We start from the raw sequence: 20815 nt of genomic DNA, 5'->3' as shown, positions 1-20815 counted from the left end.
GGCCTGGGATATTTTGGCTAGTCTTTATGCAAATCGCAATGAGGCTAAAATTGCTTTGCTGCGTAAAGAGCTAGAGTCAAAGATTATGCATGAGGAAGATGATGGACACTTTTCTTGCTGGTGTCAAGGATATCAATGAGCAGCTTATTTCTACAGGTGAAGTCATTTCAGATAGTTCCCTTGTGCAGAATGTTCTTGATGCCCTACCAGATTCATACTAGACTTTTGCTAGTACTTGGAGACTAATGACACAAGGAAATCCTGAAGTTGTCAAGTTTGATGCATTATGCACATTGCTGTTTTGCAATCACTTTCCAAAAAAAAAAAGGAGTAGGTAGCGTGCAGTTGAACAGGCTTTTATTGCTTCTCAAAGAAATGAGGTAACAACAATGCAACCACTTCTTATGGTTCTTCTGTGAGTGGAAAAACTTTTGTTCCTAATGCTTTTGCTAGCAGCAATTCGTCTGGAAATTTTGGTGATAAAGGAAAAAAGAAAATGCATTGCCATTATTCTAGAGCTACTGATCATTTGATCAAGCAGTTAGAGGCTAAAAAGAAAGAGGGTGGTTCCAATGCATATGCTGGTTCCACTACAAATGCATTGCCATTATTGTAGAGCTACTAATCATTTGATCAAGCAGTGTCCTAAGTTGAATGCCATAGAGGCTAAGAAGAAAGAGGGTGGTTCCAATGAAAATGCTGGTTCCACTACAAATGCAGCCATTGTTGAGTCTTCTGTGAAAGGAGACTGTGTTGCTGATGTTGATGCAAAATGGGCTTTTAGTGTAGAGTGCACTTACAATCCTACTCTCCATGATGCATGCATGTCAATTGCTACAAATTCACGTGTGGTATTTCGACAGTGGTGCTACAAAGCACATTACCTCACATCATGAATTGTTTACCTCTCTCGAGTCTGTTCCTCATGAGAATTCAATCACTTGTGCCAACAATGCCTCTTATCCTGTTTAGGGAGTTGGAAAGATTGTGCTTATTGCTACAAATGGCAGTTCTTTCACACTTATTGATGCACTTTATGTACTTGGGATTAAGCAAAATCTTATGTCTATATCTGCACTTGCTAGACTTGGACTTGTAGTCAAATTTGTGGATGAAAGATGTACAGTTCATGATCGTAGTTTTGATGATGAAATTGTTGCATCTGGGCTTTTGTGCTGTGGGCTGTATAAGCTCACTTTGTATGACAAGTGTAAACAAAATTCTGCAAATGTAGTTGTAGATTCAAGGGCCATTTCAGATGCAAAACTTTGGCATGCACGTTTTGGTTATCTGAATTTTCCCAGTTTGCTCCGTTTGCAGAAATATGATATGGTTGCTTCTTTTCGCCTCTTGAAGCACCTGTCAAACATGTTTGTGAAGGCTATATTTTGGGTAAAATGCAGCGTTCTAAGTTTCCTAAGGATGGTTCAGTTAGGCCACATGCAGGTTGCAACTTGTGCATAGTGATGTTTGTGGGCCCATGCAAACTCCGTCCTTGGGCAATTACCTGTACTTCGTGACTTTCATTGATGATTACTCCAGGCATGCATCGGTATTTCCGCTTAAACCGAAGTACGAAGTTTTTATGTGATTCCAACAATTTCTGGCTATGGTTGAAAATGTATCGAAATGTACTATGGGCACCCTCCGTTCCGATCGAGGGGGGGTATATGTCTCATGAGTTTAATGCATTTCTGGCTAGTCGTGGGATAAAATGCCGATGTAGAGTGCCGTATACACCTCAGCAAAATGGTGTTGCTGAGAGAAATAAGAGGTCTCTTATGGAAATGGCAAGATGTATGGTCAAGAGTCAAGCTTTACCACATTCGTTTTGGCTCGAGGCTGTCATGTGTGCCACTTATGTACTCAACAGGTGTCCTACAAAAGTGTTGCAATTTATGACTCCATATAAGGCATGTCATGATAGAAAGTCATTTTTGAGCACATGCGTGTTTTTGGCTGTTTGGCTTATGGTTTAGTGCCACAAGTGCAACACAGAAAATTGGATGATAACGCTGTCAAATGTATTTTTGTTGGTTATAGTGCTAAAAGCAAAGGTTACAGGTTGTATCATACAGAAACATAGCGTATTTTGGTTTCACGAGATGTAGTGTTTGTGGAAGTTTCTGTTCAGCCCTTGTTGTCATGTACTAGAGACAGTAATGTAAGCTCAAAGGAAATTTATGACACTTTGTTGCCTCTTTTCAGTGGTGGAAGTTTGAATGTAAACTCCAATGAGGCAAATGTACAGCCTATGGGGGTTTCCAAAAATGTTATAGACTAGACTATTACTGATGCCGATGTACATGATGTACTTGATGAGGAAAGGGCTGAAAATGAGCAGGCTAGAGGTATGCCAAAATGATTGGTGCACACTTTGCGTGACAGTAAATTGGATGCACCTTTGTCTAGTCATACTCGTTCAAGCTCTTGCCATGCATCTTATGCATTAGATTGTTATGCTTTGGCTGTGTCTAGCTTACATGATGGTGAGGAACCTCTGTCTTTTGATGAAGCACAAAATTCAAAAAATTGGATGGCTGCCATGCAATCAGAATATGATGCACTTATAGAAAATGACACATGTACTTTATGTGATTTGCCTCCTAGCAAAAAGGCCATTGGTACAAAGTGGATTTACAAGTTGAAACGCAAGCCGGATGGTGAGATCGATAGCCATAAGGCTCGACTTGTTGCAAAGGGTTATGCACAGCAAAAAGGCATAGATTATGAAGAGACTTTTTCTCCCACTTTTTGTATGACTACTGTGCATTTTCTATGTGCATTGGCAGCTCATGTTGATTGGGATGTACATCAATCAGACATTGTTACTGCTTTCTTGAATGGTGACATATTTGAGGAAGTTTATGTAACGCAACCTCGTGGTTTTGTCAAGAAAGCACAAGAGAACAAAGTGTGTAGATGTAAGAAGGCTTTCTATGTGCTGAAGCAATCTCCTAGTGGTTGGTATGAGAAAGGTGACACTCATTTGGTCAAAGAAGGCTTTCATAGCAGTCCAGCAGAAAGCACATTGTATGTAAAATGTGAGGGTGATGTACTGCTCATTGTGTTTCTTTATGTTGATGATTTGCTGATCACTGAACCAAATGAGAAACATATTGCTGAATTTATGGCTGATTTGAATGCTACTTTCAAGATGAAAGATTTGGGACTGTTGCATCATTACTTGGGTATACAGTTTAAGCAGTGTGATGGTGGTATTGCCTTGTGTCAGAAAAGTTACATAGAGACATTGCTATGTACGTTTGGACTTGAGGATTGCAAACCTATTGCCACTCCTATGGAAAAAGGAGTTTGAAGTTGAGTCTACATGATGCTGGCGTTCCTGCTAATGTCACTCTTTACCAAACTGCTGTTGGATGCTTCATTTATGTATGCAACACGAGGCCAGATATTCAGTTTGCAGTCTCACAAGTCAACAGATTTATGCATAGCCCACGGTCTTAGCATTGGCAGGCTGTCAAGAGGATTTTTCTCTACCTTAGTCACACTTTACATCTTGGCTTGCTTTATCCCAAGGGCGGATCATTGCTGCCAAACTTACATGCTTTTTCGGACTCAGATTTGGGTTGGTTGTTTTGACACGCGAGTGTCCACAAGTGGTTTTTTTTTAATGCTTGGGAGTTCATGTATATCATGGTTGAGCAAGAAGAAACCTACTGTGGCCACTTCTAGTTGTGAGGCTGAGTACAGGGCAGTCTTCATAGCTACGGTTGAGTGTGTATGGCTCAGACACCTTATGGATGATTTGGGTGTTGGACAAGACCCTACCAAAACTATTTGCACTAATAGTCAGAGCGCATTGAGGTGCATTAACACTATGTCAGGGAGATGCTCTCAGTAGGAGAGATCAACTTGGGTTATGTGCCAACAAAGGACAACCTTGCAGAGCTTTTCACAAAGGCATTGTCTCGTGAGAAGCTTGAAGCTTTCCGCACAGCTTTGGGCCTACTCCCCTTTGTGGACTGATCATGTCCTCAGGGCATGGCATTTCCCTTTACTCATGTGCCAGCTCTCGTTCACCGCATCACTCCAGGGGGGATTTGTTACCATATACATGTGGTAGTGATGTGTGTGAACACATCACTACCACCGGGGCATTTTTTCCCTCTTTAAGAGGTTTTTTCCCCCGAGCATTGTATATACGCCCGTCACTCTAGGGCTATCTATCTTTCCATTGCACACTAAGTAACACACTCTCTATTGTGTGCCTTGAGCTTCCTTCGTCTTCTCCAAGATGTGTGCGTTTCTCTGCAACCCTAATTCCAACATGGAGATGACACTTGAGAATGATCAAAACCCTCCCTCAACCCTGTTTATAATCAAGAAAGGTGTCATTCATCCTTTTTTGGGGCTTGTAGCTCTAATCCTACCACAAGCTCTCCTAACATAAGCCAAAGTGAAGCATGGACTAGAGGAGAACCTGCACCAAGTGATTCTATTTGCAAACAATGGCTTCTTGAACTCCATCTTAAGTGGACGCAAGCATTTGTTGCATATGGAATTCCTTTTAATGTCATTCAAAATATTGTCTTCAAAGATGCTTTAATGAGCACATCGAAGAAGGATTTTGTGGTACCTGATTATAATAAGATGCATATAGAATATTTAGATAAAATAAAAACTACACCAGAGAAAATTTTTAAGTGCACAACTCTTGATTATGTGCCACAGTATGGATGCACAATCGCTCTAGATGGTTAGACATTTTGTCAGAAGAAAACATTGTTCAATGTAATGTTGATTTGTCCAAGAGGATCCATCTTTCTTGAAGCAATCGACACATCCCTAAAAGAGAAAACTAGTGGATATCTTGCTGTGTATATGAGGGTTCAACAAAAGAGCAAGAGGACCTAAAAATGTGACAGCCATTGTTACAAATAATGCATCTAACTACAAAGAATTTAGGAAAGCATTGAAGAAAAGTATCCAAAGATTACATGGGTTCCATGTGCTACCCACACTTTGAATCTGCTCTTAAAGGATTTCTGAAAAGTTCCTTCTATTAAGTCTTCTAGATGAAAAGGACTTGGTGAAGTTTATACAAGAGCATTCATTTTCTTACACTCTATTTGGAACTAAGTCCCAAAAAAGTATTACACTTTTTTTGTGTGACCCATTTTGGATAGCGTATTACGTTCTCTCTACATTACAATAGGTTAAAGCAGCCCTTGTTGAAACAGTGGTAGATAGAAGATGGGACATTTATCTTGATAACTATCCCAAGTATGAACCTGCTGCTTCCAAATGCTACCAGTTTGTAAACTCTCTTGTTTTTTGAAGAAATGTAGAAAAAATGTTCTTGTCTCAGAACCCTTCATTCATCTGATACAATTAGTGGACAAAGAAGCCTCTATCTTTGGACCCGTTAACTGGTACATGCATGACGCCTCTTTCAAGTTAAAAGACTCTATATCATATGCAGGAAAAGAGAAAGCCATGATGATGTTGTTTGTCAAAAGACGATGGGAGCAGCTGCATACTCCTTTACATGGAGTAGGGTTTGTCTTAGATTCCAAGTTCCAGATGCAATAAATCTTCAAACAATGAAGTGATCAATGATTCCAAGTAAGTGTGTGTCCAACTATTAGGCAATGTGGATGGAGAGGTGGCATACACATAGATACGGCCTATACTAGTGATAGCTATTTTTTGGCTATTCAAAATTGCCATGGTGAGCTACCTCACCCTAACAAAATTACTCAAACATTGTGGTTATCCTCACCCTTTCACTGTACATAGGCATGTGTGAGCTAGGGGACTTTCCCCATATCTCCTTAAAACCCCTCAATTAGCTAGTCACTATGCTAGTTGAGCCAATAAAATAAATAAAAAATAAAAAAGAAAAGTATATTATGGTCTTTTTGTGTGTAAATATTTCATTGTATATAGGGCCTAAATATAGAGATTTTTATTATAATTATTTTGGTATTTTTTAAAAAATATTTATACCTAGATGTGTGTTTTACTAGACCTATATATGCCTTCTTTTGTCCTCTTGCACCATAAGTATATCTTTTGCCAATGTGTACATCCTCTAACCTCATTTTTTCTTTTATACAAATCACCCCCACATTTTTATCCTCACCCTTGTGAAAACAAAAAAACCAGCTCCTACTTCCTTAGTCACTTTTATTATATAATTTTCATTTACTTGGATACTTTTTCTCTTTCACCAAAAACAATACAAAAGAGGGATCATATCATATGATTCCAATATTTTTTTTCATATCCATAATTCTTCCATATTTTTATTATTATGTACTCATTATTTTAACACCATGTGCTCATTGAACTAAAATCCATGAATAGTCCATACACTAGTCTCACCATGTATATATTTCTTTATTCACCAATAATCCTCCTCCATGCATGTGTAAAAATAACTTGGATGCTTTGTATCATGATATGACAAAGGAGGGGTTCACTCTTGGATGCATTGTGAAAATTCAACAAAGGAGGGGGCAACTAAAAGACTTTTACATGCATAAAAAAAAAGATTTTTGGTGAGATTTTTGGCACCTATCTCCGCTCGGAATTTGAAGAAGTGACCAACAGACAAAATGTAGTCCACAAGCTGAATAATCATCTTAATTTTTTGCATAAGTTTTGGAGCTACCATCAGTGAGATATAAATTTTATGGTGGACCCCAGTCTGCTCACTTTTTCTCACAAGTCACCCTAGTCTTCTCTCACTTCCCTTCACACTTCTCCACACACACAAACATACTCATCCCTCTCCATCCCTCACTCAAACCTAAAACTTTCATGGTTTCTTTCACCCTCTTCACCACGAACCTCCCCTCTCACCTCCATTAGCTCCTATATGAACTCTACATGTATATACACCCTATCTATGTCTCTCTCTGTTACCTCTAACTCATAATTTCAACTTACCTATTCTCTATGTACATAAATTCAGCATGTAGGACATGCTTAACCTCTGCAAAATTGGGAAATCTCGTCACCGAATCATCATTTTCATAATTGGTTATCGACATCGACAATGAGGTGTAAAAAAAAGAAGAGAAGAAGAAGAAGATTGGCAATCATTCTTGACAATCTACACAAGGTAAGTGCCAGCTTCTTGAAGGCTTCACCATCTCAAGGATTCTCACTTCATTCACTATCTCCTTTTACCATCAAATTCATTCTACCCATTGTAAATTGTACCACTAACTTTTTAGTGATCACTAACACTAACCATTAACTTTGTTGTAAAAAATGCACCCTCTACTATCCACTAAAGTAGGAACTCCAAAGTTATTCACTCAAACCTCTCTTCTTTCAACCTGAATAATTCTATCTCCTTGAGCCTACATTCATGTGACTCAAAGGAAAAGAGAGACCCACTCTCATTTGAAATTCAAAAGAAAATTAGAATCCATGTTACTCTTAATAAAATTGATTAGGTTTAATCCTAATTGGGGCTTCCAAAAACCTATAAATAGAGCCCTTCTCTTCTTTGTAAGGAGAAGTTGCACACATAACATAGCACTATCCAACGCTAGTTGTGTGAGAAGATTGTAAGCTTTGAGAGCTCTCTATCACATTATACTCATACGTGCATAGAGATGCTTTGAGGAGGCTATTGAGAGGAATTGAGTGATGTCCTACTCTCCATTACATTTGTAGCTTCCGCTTGCTCATAAATTACATTGATAGTTTGGGGTGCAATAGTGTACAACAGCTATGCCTCTTCTTTCCAAATGCAACTCGACAATTTGGCTCAATGGCTTGTCTAAGGTGAACTTGTCCTCAAGATTAAATGTATGCTTTCATGCTTTGTGGTTTTAAGGGGCTTGTTGAATTGTTTGCCTAGGACTAATTGTAAGAGGGTGATATGGTGAGAGGGCTCCCATAACCTTAAGACAATGGTAAAATGGCAATAAGATCAAGCCTTGTGTTGTCTCTTTAATATTTCTAAGCTTGGAAGCATGTAATCTTTTATGCCAGGATCTAGTTGTTCAAGTTTATTTGTACTCTCTACCTACTCTCTTCCAAATCCATACGGTTGTGAAGGACTGTGTTTGGTGTGTTTGTATGGCAATTTTGCATTCTTTTCTTTGCGTGTTGGGATACATACTATTTGCATCCTAGTTTGTATCCATAACTAGGTGGTGCCCCTTTGTTTCGTTGGATCTGGCTCCCGGGGGATTCACCATGGAGTTACCACACCACGTAAGTGCAAGGGAGGGTTTTTTTTTTACAAGTTACATAAGCGTATGAGTTAGGGGTAGGCCCCCATTAATTTATCTCCCAAGCTTAAAAATAAGGGAGGGAGTATAATATTTATTTGAGGGGGGGGGGGGGAGAGAGAGAGAGAGAGAGAGAGAGAGAGAGAGAGAGAGAGAGAGAGAAAAGGGAAAAATGAGAGGAAGTTTTTGTGTTTCAAAATCATGGCTTCCCAACCCGGGGTGTTCACTATGGAATATGTAAGATAGTATGTGCGTTCAATGGAAGGGTATTGAATTTGCTAAAGTCTTACATAATTTATTTTACATTAGGGACATAAATAATCAATAGATGTAAATTTATTGAAGGGGTTTTTAAAATCCAAAACATCAAGAAGTATGAATATATTTGTTTAGGCTCACCCATCTAATAGAGCTGCATTGCTTTACCTACTATACATATGAAGAAATATTTGATGGCATGCACAATCCTTAACTAAACACCTAGTGCTGGGCCAATGACAAGTTTGTTGATTTGTGATAAGGACTAAGAGATTGTATCTCTCCTATGATTAAGACCGTATCCCTCATTGCGGATTCTGTCATCTTGTGAAGGTCTTGCATAAGGCCATATGTCTTCAAGATGCAAGCATAACTGATTGGATATGGAAAAAGGTCTTTCTCCATATGTCTTCAAGATGCAAGCATAACTGATTGGATAAGAAAGACCTTTCACCTTCAGTTAAAACCACCCAGGGTTTCCTTGCCATAACCATGTTGCACATTGTAGTAAGTTTTATTTCAATGTTTCTACACCCTCTATTGGGTATTGATGATGTAGTAGGGATGCCGTAGTGTGTAGTCAATAATATGCATGATGAAGCTAATGGTTACAATGTTCACCATTATGGCATCATCATACAGTAGCATGCACGTACCTCTTGAGCACTTTGTGCCGCAGTAACATCAAGCATAAAGGAAACGATATCTCTTGCAATCTAATTCAACTCATTTATGAAAGCAATCAAGAGAAGGCCTATCGCTGCTCCCTCAAACTATATTTTCTTCTTCATATATAGACCACGTGGTTGTAGAACACACATACTTGATGGTCATGAGTGTGAGTTTCCCTAATTATTAGTGCATCACCGTCTTCATGTGTACTTAAGGTGTTGGTAATGAGCATGTTCACTTGTAATGTCAACGACATTGATATATATGTATTGGTCATGCCCATAATTGTTTTCTTTAAACGTAGGTAGGTATGGAGAGGGACATGGGTATGCTTGAATCTATGTCCAATATGGAGTATTGTCATGTAGTTCATGCATTTTTGGGCTTTGTAGTAGCAAAAGGCGGAACAACATACTTCTTTCAGCAATATGTCACTACTAATGGGTGCTGACGACAATGAATCACTGATGAACGAGGAACTTGTGAAGCGAGCTAGTTGGCTGCCATTTGTGGTGGTGGGGGGGGGGGCTAAGGTTTGCCGGAGTTTGGTCTTTCTTATGTGGCATGGTTCCTATCGAAACAACAGATAAGTTTCCCTCCATCTTATGTGGGCTCAAAGCGGTTGTTGCTTTTTTTAGGAAAATATGGCATGTTGCCCTCTGCTTTGTTCCGTGATGTGCGCCCTCATCGATGGCGTTTCCAACATTTTTGGCCTGCCATGGGGAGGCCTTTGTGAAATGTTAATTTTTTTGCAAGTGACGTGGCAAACTGCATGACCGCTTTTAGAAATAAGGCACAAGTAAGGTAAAGGAGCCAGTAAGGAGCTCCGATGTTGAGCCAGTCTTTTCGGCAATAAAAGAGATGTTGCTCCTCCCATATGAAGATAATGGTGTTAGTGTAGTGGCCAAAAAACCGCTGATGCATCACATCTTCATTGGACTAGACTAGGGCTTCATCCCTGTTTATGGTGGATTGCTCTAAACATTCCCTATGCTAGCTTCCTCAAGGCTCACATTATTGTTACATACAAATGCAAAGATGCAATTTTTGCTTCACGTCTGAGTACCGTTCTCCTCGATGAGAGTTGCTTTCTTTTCCAAATTCCCACCTGCAAATTTAAATTTTAGAGCCAAATTTGAAATTTCAATGTTAGAGATAACTTTCAAAGTCTGTTGGCGAGATAGAGGTATTTTTAAATTGTTGACTTTAGTCTTAGCCCCCGTCACACTGGGGCAGGCATACCACGATTGTGTTGAGATGGCGTGTGGTAATTTGACGAGGTAGTAGTGAAAGTTTGTTGCTTGGAGGGGCGACCCAGCAAGCCCGACGATCTTTTCATGACCTGGCCAACCTTCAAAAAGTAAAATGCGGGAAGAATTTTGATAGGCTTCAAATGGTGGTAGCTCTTGGCTACGGGACACTGTAACAGGGGACGAGAACCCTAGTCTGATAGTGTGATACGGGCATTAGTGTTCATTTGAGTGTGAACCCAGCTAGGGTTTTACTTGTGCATGAGATTGTATGGCGGGGCTATAGAGCGCATGACACGATGTAGCTGTTTTTGGTTATATTTCGGCATGCTAGGCCTTGTGGCAAAGCAAGGCATGCCGGTTGCCAGTCGAATGTAGCCATTAAGTGACTATTGACCAACAAGTCAACACATAGAGCTCACACGCAGTCTCGAACCCCCGACCTCGCGTCCTACAAGCACTGCCCTAACCACTGCACTACGTGCATGGATATGCACAGGCCGTGGCGTATGCTGTACATATGTTTAAAATGTCTGCTGCCCCCCCAAAAAGCGACATGACCGGCTGGGCCAGTCACGCCCACCTACACGCGGCCTAGCAGGCCGATATTTAACCAGAGCCCTATGTATTTTGGGTCCGATTTTTAACGCGCTTACCCTCGACAGTACCCTCAATGCATGGTGAAGGCAGACAAAAAATATCTCTCTCTCTCTCTCTCTCTATCTCTCTCCATTTAAAAAAAACTGGCTCAAGTTTGTGTCTGTGTCTGTGTGTGATGTAGGTCTAAGAGCTCAAGTTCCAAAGTTGCATGAAAATTCAATAGTAGTTGCCCCCAAAAAAATGGCGCGTGAGTTGAACGTGCTCTTTTTTGAGTTGTGAAGCGAGAGAGAGAGAGAGAGAGAGAGAGAGAGAGAGAGAGAGAGAGAGAGAGAGAGAGAGAGAGAGAGAGAGAGAGAGAGAGAGAGAGAGAGAGAGAGAGAGAGAGAGAGAGAGAGAGAGAGAGACAGAGAGAGAGGCATCCAAGGACGCACAACAGTCGAAGCTCGACTGCAACACTGTTGGATTTCAGGTACGTGCACCTTCCAACTGATTTGGTTTTCTGCGTTTGGCCTGAGAAGAAAGCAGCTTTATCAATCATCCAATAAGGTACGTCGATATTAAGCAATAGAATAGGCTGTGTGTGTGTGGGTTTAAGATACTTGGCTTCATGGTGATAGGCAGATACATCAACGACTGCAATGGGGTCATGCATGGCTTATGCGCTGTGTGGCCTCTTAAGTATAAAAGTTGCAGAGCACCGCATCTCCCACTCTCTTTCTGCAGAGACCCACATCTCGGACAGTGCGCCTTGTACCTGCAGCCAAGCCCATTAAGTAGTAAGTAGAAGCTCCCAATGTAGTGGTAGAACCTCTGCATGTGATGATGAGGCTCCACTCCTGCATAGACACAAACATAGGTGCATGCAAGCCTGTTCTGTAACCCTTTCCATCTTTACTGTTTGTTCAGATTGCTCACAACCGCAATGAAGGGGCTGAGGATAGATTTTGAGCTTTGTACCATGTCGTCAAACACAGAGAGCTGGGTTTTTGAAAGGCTCATTTTCAGATTGCAGGCTCACACGTACACGCCTGACTAGAGAGAGAGAGAGAGAGAGAGAGAGAGAGAGAGAGAGAGAGAGAGAGAGAGAGAGAGAGAGAGAGAGAGAGAGAGAGAGAGAGAGAGAGAGAGAGAGAGAGAGAGAGAGAGAGAGAGAGAGAGAGAGAGAGAGAGAGAGAGAGAGAGAGGGTTGTAGAAGGCGAGCAGAAGGTAGAGGCCTAGCAGAAGTCGTAGAGAAGGCATAGATGGCACAGGCAAGTAAGCGCCTTCTGTTGGGGGGATTGGCTCAGAGTCTACGGGGCAGGCTCTGTCAAGCTCCCTCCTCACTGATGTCCGTGCGCACATACATAGTCGAGGGCAGCAAGCTGTTCGTTGGAGGCATTTCCTTCCGCACCACGGAAGATGGCTTACGAGAGGCCTTTGGTGCACATGGCGAGGTGGTAGACGCAAAGATTATCATGGACAGAGAGACAGGGCGCTCTCGTGGCTTTGGTTTTGTCACTTATTACAAGGAGGAAGACGCAGATACAACTTTGTCGAAACTTAATGGTCACAATCCTGATTGCCGAGCTATCCGCGTAGATCGAGCATCTACTCGCCCTGCACATCCTTCGTCAGACTTTGGCAGTGGTAGTGGGTTTGGGTCTAGCTTCGCCTTGGATTCCTCTGAGTCTGCTCCCACTGATGATGACTGGGGCTCGATACCATCACTGGATGCAAGCACGTCGAATCAGTAAGGAGACTTGAATGCCGGGATGGATTGTAATGGAATTTGCCTATTCAATGTGAGAGTAGAGGAATTTAGTGAGAGTACTTTCAAGAAATGATTTTGTGAGCATAGCGGGTTGACATAATTGAAGATAGCAACATAATTATAGCAATTAGTTAACGTGGCATGGACAATACTTTTGCAAGAGAGAGAATTTAGAGAACATGACAACAATTGAGGACCGGATTTATGTGGAGCCGGGCCCCCCTCCAATAGGCATTTGTATTATGATTTCTCCCATAAAGAGAGACTTGTTACAATACATTCTTTGTGTTCCTTGTGACCTAGGTGAAGCAATGAAGATGGAAAGCTTCATGCATCACCATCATAGCATAACCTAAACTTGAAGAAAGCTTTAACTATACCAAGCCTCAGTCCCAAGACCTCAAACACCTTCGAAGGTGGAGAGAGCTAGCAGGGAATGAGGGTAGGGAAGAGGAAGAAGAAACATTTCATACGAGAAAGACCTAGTTCCTCACTTATCATAACTCTTGTGCTAGCATACATAATAGCATAGTATTGAAGAAGAAATAGATGGCAAGCTCAAGCATTGAAGCATGGCTCTTGGATGGATTTGCACTCCATAGCCAAGAGTGTTGGTGTAGGCTCTCAACCTCTACTTGCTTGGAGAAGGAGAGGGAGTTCTTGCACTTTGCATAGTACACAATGAGAGTGCTTGTGAGTGTGTGTGGGTGAGTATACCCCCTAAGTACCCCCCTAGCTTGCTTGGGTCGACCCCCCCTTGTAGCTCATGCTTGAAGCTCATTGGACCCCTCCAGGCCTAGCCAATCACAAGCAGAAGCCATTACAAGCAACAGGGATAGCCTTGGGACAAGTGTCCCCCTTTCCCCTTAGAGAGAGAGGACTTGATAAATGCAAAAACAATTAGATAATTCAAGTAATTTATCATTGGACCCCTTTGAAGCCTCGCCAATAGGCTTCAAGCAACACATGAAGGTAACATGGGTAGGGACCTGACATGTGTCCTTGCTGCCTCTTCAAGCTGGGGCTTCCCTTGTGAGTGTGAGTGTGTATTCTCTCTCTCTAATCCCTAGGAAAAGGGCTCACCCCCCCTCTTGTAGGGATGCTTTTGACTTTAGGAGCTCAAGCACCTTAGTCATCAAGCATGACAAAGCACTTGGACTAGGGGGTATTCCCACAAGCATCTCAGGCAAGCATGTCAAGGCACCTCAAGCACCTTAATCATGCACCAAGTCAAGCACCTCAAGCATGGAGCCAGTCAAGCACCTCAAGCATCTTAATCAAGCACCTCAAGCATGACAAGCACCTCAAGCAAGACAAGCACCTCGAGTTTGGGCCGGGTTCCCACCTCAAGCTCAGCCCTAGCTTACCTAAGGTCAAAGGACTTTTACACACATTATTGGAGGTCTTCAATGAAGCTAACCCTAATGTCTTATGCTCCTTGGTTAGCCTTGCTCTTGATAGACCATCTCCCATTTGGGCCCCTTTACTATTGGCCCCATGTTGAGATAGATCTATAAGCACATATCTATATCTTAACACTTGTTCCCGTTTATTCTCCCACATTAAGTGATCAATTTAATATGAGAAACTCATTTGGGTTGATTAGATATTAGATTTTATGACATGGATTATCCTTGTTGCAGCGCATTCGTAGGTATGATATATCCAGGGCTTAGAATTGCGCTTTTTTGCACACTATTAAAGAGATGTTACCAGCTTTGTACCGCTGAACAACTCTGCATGCATAGATGGATTTTTCCAAACCCTTTTCTTCTCTGTGGAGGCTGTGGTAGTATGAATGGGGCAGCTCTTTCTTGCAACCTATCGGGTTTGCCTTATGTAGGCTTTATAGTATCCAAACCTCTTGCAACTGCCGTAGGCCTTTGTCGATGGTGTCCTGAGCATGCAAAGCTTTAAAAAGTGAAATGTTTCTGTTTTCAAAAAGAGAGAGAGAGAGAGAGAGAGAGAGAGAGAGAGAGAGAGAGAGAGAGAGAGAGAGAGAGAGAGAGAGAGAGAAATGAAATGAAATGAAATGTTGTATTAAACGCCTTCAAAAAGCCAAAATGACTTATGAGACCAAACTGATGCGATCTTGGTGGATCCAATCCAAAAACAATGAAGTAAAGTGAAAGACTAAAATCATCATCATCATCCATGTCCGAGAATGCCCAGCATTGGGCATTGTCCAGGAAAGTATTGCATCCGTACTAAAGAGCTTCGCCAATGTCCGCCTCTGTAAATAGTCCGCCTCCGTTTAGTGTAAATATTTAGTGTAAATTTTACAAGTTTTAGTATAAATATGGGCAAATACTTCAAATTTAAGCCCAACTTTTGATCTTGAAACCAAAAAAATTGAAGGGTGCCCTGATTTATTTTGGTCAGCAAAAATGTTTTTGGCAAGCCCGGGTTTTAGGTTTAATACGGTAAATGCTTCAAATTCTGATCGTAAAACTTTTTTGGTTAAGGAAAATGTTTTTGGCAAGTCTGGGTTAAGGAAAATGTTCACACCCGTCCTTCCCAACAGCACCTCCATAGTTTTGACAGATGATGGCGCGTAGAAAAGGCTGTGCAGAAAACCTTGCAGGCTTGCCGTGTACTCCCATATGCAGAGGAAAGGGGCAGGGCCTAGAAGCTCTGGGTTGTTTTCAGCGGCGGATGAAAAGGAGGAATCTCATACGTTTAGTAGCTTGCAAGCGGCCTAAGCTCCCTTTGTCATGTGTGGACACATGACAGAGAGAAAAATAGCTTGTAGAACACGTAAGAGAGAAAAATAGCTTGCATATAGAGAGAAAATAGCTCCCCCTTCTCCACATCGTCTCTAGGCTCACTAGCTCTTCCTTATCCTTCTGTAGTTGCTGCCTTGTGATCTTGAAAGTGGGAGAGGCCTCCTTTGATGTCGCATTATGTTGCGTTGATTGTTTGCTATGTGTTGTGCTCACTTTAAAGATTCTTTCAAAACTAGTAGGACTCCTTTCCTTGATATTGCCTGCATCATAGGCTTCAATGCTGCTTGGCTCTTACGTTCCATGGAAGCAGCACTGTTGGAATTAGGGTTGCAGAGAAACACACACAGCTTGGAGAAGACGAAGGAAGCTCAAGGCACACAATAGAGAGTGTGTTACTTAGTGTGCAATGGAAAGATAGATAGCCCTAGAGTGATGGGCGTATATACAATGCACGGGGGAAAAAACCTCCTAAAGAAGGAAGAAATGCCCCGACGGTCCTAGTGTGTTCACACACATCACTACCACATGTATATGGTAACAAGCACGACCTATATAAGTCGAAGGTTGTTGCGGTTGTTGTTGTGTTTGCAGATGTTATTTAAGATGAAGTTTATGCAATTTGAGAAGAATTTTTTGTATACGAGGTAATAAAATCATGTTTGTTTGGTTATGTAGGTACTTTTTCTCGACCATCAAAACGTTGATAGCTTCTCGCAAAAGGTTAGCAACATAAAAGGTGAGGGCTCGTTCCTCACTCAAGATTTGGCTTCATTTTTAAAGTTTTCCATAGCTTTCAAGCTTTTAACATGTAGTCTTTGTGGTAGTTAATTTGCTCTTGGATTGTACATGCGACAAAATGAGATGATGTTACCCGTGTTTGTTCTAGCTAATTTTCACCCTTAGTAACAAAGATTTATTTCTTGCTTTCTTGTTTATTATTTGGCTTGAAGCATGAAGTGGGCCTGAAGTTTGAATGTCTAGAAAACAATTATCACCCCAAAATAGTAGACTGTCCATCAATAAAACTGTAAATAATACAAGTGAAAACAAGAGAAAAAAAAGTGATAAAATCACAAGGCCTACAATGGGGAGAGAGAGAGAGAGAGAGAGAGAGAGAGAGAGAGAGAGAGAGAGAGAGAGAGAGAGAGACTCAATATTGATGATCAAACTATGAGATCGAGCCTAGGGTAAGTTCGCAGACTGGGGCAAGTTCACAGACGTAGCTTGAGAGAAGCACGAAGGAGAGAAAACATCTTTGCAATGAATATCTTCTATGTGCTCAACCAATAAAAAATAATGCATTTTTAACAAGTGATAAATCACGAGCCCTACCACCAGGAAGACGAGACTATAGTAAAACTTAGGACAAATTGTCAAAATAATCCTCTAATTTGTGGAAATTCTTGAAGTACCCCTTCAAATTCCCAAAATATGATACTTAAATATTGAGTGAATAACCATTACCTGCAATAGGGTTACATCTATAAAATACTTGCCCAAAAAAAGTAGCGTCGTAGGGTTTGATGCAACCCTTACCCACACTTCTTGATGTGAAGGCCTATAGAGCTTGTATTGCTATCCCCCTCAAAATAGCCCATCCATCCCAAGCCTACAAGAGGCAAACAAGCACGGCATTAGAGCGTTGGTTTAGCTGGGTGTGATGTATCCATTGAATTAAATCGTGGAACAATTCCTGCGCAGGTTCTAACTTCTAGGCTATGCAGATTAAAATTGAAACCGAGATAGATTGCCGGATTAAAGCGTGCGCGCGCGCACACACACACACACACACACACACACACACACACACACACACACACACACACACAGAGAGAGAGAGAGAGAGAGAGAGAGAGAGAGAGAGAGAGAGAGAGAGAGAGAGAGAGAGAGAGAGAGAGAGAGAGAGAGAGAGAGAGAGAGAGAGAGAGAGAGAGAGAGAGAGAGAGAGTGCTGTTGAAGACCCGTGTTACACAGGGTGAGGGTCAAGGGAGATCAGAGTGAAGAGCGTAGCAATGTCCATAGCATTCTGTTTAGCTTTTAGGTGAAGAGTGCATAGAATGCGGAGATTCTGATGTGTCTTTTATAAATTGACACATGTGTTCATGTGAGACTCGAGAGATACACACACACACACACACACACACACACACACACACACACACACACACACACACACACACACACACACACACACACACATAGAGAGAGAGAGAGAGAGAGAGAGAGAGAGAGAGAGAGAGAGAGAGAGAGAGAGAGAGAGAGAGAGAGAGAGAGAGAGAGAGACGACAATTCTATAAAGAAAGATAAAGATTTCATAGAAATTAACATTTTTTCTAGGGTTGTCACTGAAATAGAGAAAATGATTGTTTGTTGGTCAAATCATTTCTAAATCAAGTGAGACTTGATAGGTAGGTTGAAAACATCATAACCAAGCTGTTAAAACCTAATCAGACAAAAGTTTGATGGCATGGAATCAACTCATTTGTCTAGGATCTACAGGATGCCAACACAAAAATGCTAATGATGCTAATGGCTTTGTGTTGAAGATGCTAATATTTTGATTATTGTTAAAGATTCTACTATTCTAATTTCGTACTATTTTTTTATTCTTCTTTGGTTGCTAGTTCAAATCAATGGATACCTATACTTATATATTGCTTTTTATATGTGGTTAGCAGATTAAAAATATTTTGACTAGTGTACCTAAGGAAAGAAATACTTACAAAATGTCTTCAAAATCACTCGTCCACTGGGATTCAAAAAGATGAAGAACGAGCTTTATTTTTACGGACATTTTCTCGTGGACTATGAGAAGATCTAGCATCACAATATTCCCAAGATCTTCTACAATGCTCGGAGATAAAAGTGTTATGGCCAGAAATAAGATATAACTTATTTTCTAAGGGGAAAAAAGTTTGGAATATACAAAAGATTTTTCTTGACGATTTGGTTGATTGGGAAGGAAATTTAAAATTAGTGTTGGCAAAAGAGAAGCTGGGCCTAATCAAATATCACAATATGACCCACTATGGAGGTGGAAACATGCCTTTATCATTGATGCGCTATAGAATGAGTATGATAATACATCTCATTCCAACAAAACGACTTTGTACTTATGAAAAGCCTTGGTAGATTTGAACTAAGTTACGTAGCGACTCTTAGCTTGGTCAAGCGCATGGACTTGGGCTTTGTTTTGAAAGTATATTTATGTATAGCTTATGGAGATGGAAACATGTCTTTATCATTGATGCGCTACATAATGAGTATGATAATCCATCTCGTTCTAGCAAAATGGCTTTGTACTTATGAAGAGCCCTAGTAGATTTGAACTAAGTTACATAGCGACTCTTGACTTCGTGAGGGCTTGGTTTTGAAGATATGCCTATGTGTATAAATTGAATGGAGGTTTAGGGTTTAAGATATGAAATCTTTGAGTTTCTTTTTAGTTTCAACATCCACTAACACAAATAAATCAGTGGAAAATGAGATCATACGATATCACTATGCTATGTGATTCGGATAAACATGAAAGAGAAGTTCCACTGTCTCACGTTTAGGGTGTGTGTGTGTGTGTGTGTGTGTGTGATATAGTATCATGCAATAGTGAATGTTTAGGTTTTAGGGTGCGCTTGAACTTTTGTAAAAAGGTACTACAACTTTTTTAAATGAGTAACTTGGTTATTTTTTTGTTTTGTTTTGTTTATTTAGATATATATACTCTAGGATACTTTGAGCTACCCATGGCAAGAAAGGATATTGTCGTGCATTTGAATGAGGGTAGTTTAGACTAAGACACAACTTTAGGCTTTGTTCTTCTAAAGTTCGGAGGTACTTACAAAGACTTGAGAGCAAAAATTGCTTGTGACAAGATATTTTGTGATGACTTTGTGTTTTTGGGAGGGTCCAAAATTCTTCCTTTAGCACCATCACAAGAGGAGAGGTGGGAAGTTGAAGTGGAGGAGGTGACAATTCGGGAAAAAGCAAAAAGTAATGCATGCAAGCGTCCACAAATGGATTCCATGGGTTTAAGCAATGATCCACCTACCTTGAGCTCTAGCAATGATCCTCATATACATTACCAAATACCTAGTGTTGGTAATGATGAAATTCCTATGTGTGAAGATGTGGCTATCACCTCACACAAGATGCTAAAGAGCACTTTAGCCTCTACAAAGGAGGTTAGAAAGTGGGAAGGAGATGTCAAGGTTGCTAAAGAGAAACTTAAAGCCATGGAGCGTCATGATAGGTTTGAGTTGATGTCAAAAGATAAGGATGGGAAAGCTATGTTCCAACTTTGGTGTGTCAAATGTGAAAACCCATACGGGCAAGGAGGGCATGATACAATTTCTAACTTTCTACACTCACACAGCAACACAATGGCTTATCGGCGCCACCTTGGAGTGGGCAAAAGAAGAAAGCAGAAGCATGACAATGAAATGGCAGAGCTCTCAAAAGTGGACATGAAGTCCAAAAATAAGGAGAAGGTGGATGAAGCCTTGCTTGAAGTTTCCACCTTTGAAAGGGACAATTCTCCCATCTTTAGTGTTGTTCTTGACACTCTTGGAGAGTATGATAATTTGTCAAAAATATTTGTGGAATGTAGTTTGGACAAGAAATGGATTCCTTTGTTTCCAAAAACGGGATCGATTGACCAATGCATGATTGAACATGTGAAGTCCAAGCTTCATATCAAAGCGGCTAATGGAGACATTGATGAAAAGATAGCAAAGGTGGGCCGTCCAAGCAAAGTGCCGATTGAAGATAAGAGACAAAGGAACTTACATGGTTTCTTCAAATGCAACACTAATCTAGGTGAGTAGAAAATCTTTTTTCTTTTTACATGAAAAATGATTAGTGTGTTTAACATTTCAAGTGTATTTTTTAATCTTATTGTAGAGCCTTGCAATGCCAATAACACAAATGCGTCACAAAATGCATTAGGTATCTATCTTTATATAATCATTTTCATGTTTGAATAAAGGAGGAAGATTGTATACTTAATGTGTCTATGCACAATATGCAGAAAATTATTTGCTACCCACTCTTTATTGGGGATTTTGGCAAGACACTTATAAGGTTGAAGACAAGATGTTTGATTTGAAACCTTTCTTGGATGACTACAAAGGAGGTGGTTGTTGGGATTGTGAGCCAACTACGATGGCCACATTTTTGTTTAAAGAGGTGCTTGTGTGTATCCGAGGGACATTTCGTCATAAAGATTGCAAACGAGTAAATCCTCATGGGGTTACCTTTGAAAATTTTCAATGTACAAAGTGCACTACAATCCCCAAAGAGCAAGACTTTCGCATGCGTTTGTATCGAGAAGACAAATCAATGCAA

The 20815-nt window shown here is 40.7% G+C and overlaps 1 pseudogene; it reads left to right on the top strand.

Moving 5' to 3' along the window:
• The first annotated feature begins 12212 nt into the window (after positions 1-12212).
• LOC147442816 (glycine-rich RNA-binding protein 4, mitochondrial pseudogene) lies at positions 12213-12735 on the top strand (annotated as a pseudogene).
• The last annotated feature ends 8080 nt before the right edge of the window (positions 12736-20815 follow it).

This window comes from Adiantum capillus-veneris, chromosome 14 (genome assembly GCF_014529385.1).
Source record: "Adiantum capillus-veneris isolate H3 chromosome 14, ASM1452938v2, whole genome shotgun sequence".
NCBI lineage: Eukaryota > Viridiplantae > Streptophyta > Polypodiopsida > Polypodiales > Pteridaceae > Adiantum > Adiantum capillus-veneris.
This window is presented reverse-complemented; position numbering and strand designations above follow the sequence as displayed.